Source organism: Bison bison, unplaced genomic scaffold, assembly GCF_000754665.1.
Source record: "Bison bison bison isolate TAMUID 2011002044 unplaced genomic scaffold, Bison_UMD1.0 scf7180017864178, whole genome shotgun sequence".
Lineage (NCBI taxonomy): Eukaryota > Metazoa > Chordata > Mammalia > Artiodactyla > Bovidae > Bison > Bison bison.
The window spans coordinates 1,381,361-1,384,450 of record NW_011494750.1 but is presented as its reverse complement, the minus strand read 5'-3'; positions in this window follow the sequence as shown (position 1 = coordinate 1,384,450).

Sequence of the window (3,090 nt, the reverse complement as noted above, 5' to 3'; positions counted from 1 at the left end):
GAGCAAGCAGGCAGCGGCTGCTGGGCGGGCGGCCGGGCGGGCACACATGGGCACGAGCCTGGCTTCCCGGCTTCTCTTCCCAACGTCTCCAGAGGCTGGCAGGGCAACAGCCCCGGAGCCTCCCCTCCAGCCAGCCCGGTCACAAGCACAGCCCCTGTCTCAGCTCCAGGAAGGCAAGGGGGCTGGGGGGGTTAGACGTGGGGGGGTCACCATACACTCTCTAGCTCCCCATGAACAGGTTTTTCCGGGGTCTGGGGAAAGCATCTGAGACAGCTAAGCACCGGCCCCAGACAAAATAACCACAAAAACAAATATCTTGTGGAGTGTTTCACAACTTACAAAGCGCTTTTTCACAAGGATTACCAGACAGGAGGCTTGTAACCCCCCCTGTGCAAGTGACATTTCGGTCCCAGCTGAACCACCAGGGCACCTGAGGCTCAAGGAGGCCTGTCGTGCCCAGAGCTTGGAAGGGCTGATCCGGGCTTCGCAGCCCTGCCAGGGGCCTGTCAGGTCCAGAAGAAGCCAGGCCACGTTGCACCCACCCAGCCCAGCATGCCAACCCTCGGTTTACACCCCTGGCCCCCAGAATCTAGAGCACCAGCTCTCCAACATCCTGGTCCAAGGACCCTCTTACACTCTTACAAATTACTGAAGATTGCCAAAAGGTGTTCTTTGAGAGTTACAGCCATTAACGTTGACCGTATTAGCTTCTGTGGTGGCTAAGACTGGAGCCTCTGCCTGCAATGCAGGAGACCTGGGTTGGATTCCCAGGTTGGGAAGATTCCCCTGGAGAAGAGAATGGCAACCCACTCCAGTATTCTGGCCTGGAGAATTTCATGGACAGAGGCTACAGTCCATGGGGTTGCAAAGAGTGGGACATGACTGAGCAACTAACACTTTCACTTTTTCATATTAGAAATCAAAATTGAGAAATGTTTAAAATACTATTTACTCATTTAAAATATATTAATATACTATTTAAAAACAATAAGCCCAGTATGTTAATATAAATAACAGACTTTTATGGAAAATAAGCTCTATCTTCCAAAACAAAAAACTAGCAAGAAGAGGGGCATGTTTTAATTTTATAAATCTCTAATGTCTAGCTTAATAGAAGACATCTGGATCCTAATATCTGCCTCTGCAGGCAATCTGTTGTGATATGTTAATTTGGCTGAAGTATACAAAGAAAATTCTGCCTCACACTGACAATAAGAAAAGGAAAGAGTATTTTAATAGCCCTTTCAGGCAATTACAGATATTCTTCTCTGCTACTATACCAAAATACCACAAGTGGTCGTTTCTTAAAGGTTAGTGGCTATGTGGGATCCGAAATGTTATCAGTGAACTTTTCACTGGTCTATCTTGCATTTTGAATTTTGAAACATTAAGCACTGGTCACTGGAATATACTGGTTTACTGATTTAGGTGGATCTCCAGATACTGCAACGAGGTTTCCAAAATTCTAATTTTCGCTGAAAAGCTGAAATTTTATCAATAGCAACACTGTTTTTGAAGTGACAAGCTCACTGCATTCTTTTTTGAGAAAATGTCTGCTAAACATCCAAGTTTAAAGGGTTTTTGTCTGTCAGGTGTCCTTTCAAGCTAAAATGGTGCTCCTTAAAAAAAAAAAAAAAAGTGACTAAAAGGGCCTGCAACTCAGTCATAAAAGTGCTTTTCAAGACAACCATCAAAGTTCGGTTTGCAGCAAAAGTGCCTCATGTGTATTTCACATTTCTTCACACAGTATTTTTTAAAATGTACACTCAAGGACCCAGGCTTTATAAAATTGATACATTTATGGCAATTTTTGGTGCTGTTGCCGTGAGTGTGAAGAATACAGTGGCTGTGCGTCTATGTTGGGGCCGCTGCCTTGGCATATGCTAGGGCTCCGGTGGTTTTACCGTTGCTTTTACACCACGTTTTACCACTGCTGCTTACCATGAATCCAATGCCAACACTGTGAAAAGGACATAAACCAGGGCAGCTTTGAAAGTAACATCATGAAAATAGTTTTGATCCCAACGATCCCCTGAAAGGGTCGAGGGCAACCCCCAGGACCATACTTTGGGAAGCCCTGATGCAGAATGAATCCTAACTCCAGTTACCCTAGCAAGCATGCTTCTGCAGTGCACCAGTAATGCAGCCTCCCATGCACCAGCACGGCCCTCGGTTCTACCGAAAGCTGTTCACTGCCCCCTTATCTGGCTGAGCTCGAGCTCACTGCTGTGTCCTGGCCCACGGCACACCTTCTGCCAGGAACACTGGTCTCCTTCCCCGCCCCGTATCACAATCCCACCTGCTCGCAGCTGCCCCAGCCAACAGGGCATCACTCCCACTGATGACTCCACGGTGCCCATCTGGCTGCCCTGCCACGGGACCCCGGGAGATCCTCACTCGCCCAGATCTGTCTGCCTTGTTCCTCCCACCCACGGGACAAGCCCCTGGCTGGGGGTCGGGAGAGGGCAGGGGCCAGGTCCAGTGCATCTGGGCATGCCCAGCACAGTGCCTAGCAGCGAGTGCAGTGCTCACCACTGATCAGCTGAGGAGGAAGGAACTGGGAATTCCGTGGGGGAGGGACCAGTTAAGGGAAGAGAAGGGCTCCCTCCACCTCAGGTACCACACCCGAGGGCTGACCACAAGGGCTGGCTGCTTCTCTTTGCTGGGCCCAAGCGGATGGTGGCAGCCTCTGTTTTTAGCAGCTGCCGCCCTCTCCTCTCCAGAGGACCCGGGCAGTGACAGCCGGGCTCCTCTCCAGAAGGGGTGCCAGTGCCCCCTCCATGCTCTCCAAGATGAGACCTGGCCTCAGGGTTTGGTGCCATGCAGTCACAAGGTGAGCATGTGGGCAAGGGGTGAGGGGAAGAAGACTGGCTGCCTCAGAGGTCGGGGGGCCAGGCCAGGACCCCAGCTCTGAGCTCCTTGCTGAACCATCCCCAGCCTCTCTCTCCTTTCATCCTGAGTCCCCGTCTCAGGGCCTGGCTCCTGGGAGGCCCTGGACAAACGTCTGTGGAATTAATGCCTGTCTCATTCCTTCAGAGCCTCCCCTCCAAGCCATCCTCCTGCTGGCACCAGACTTCACCTTCAAGTGCC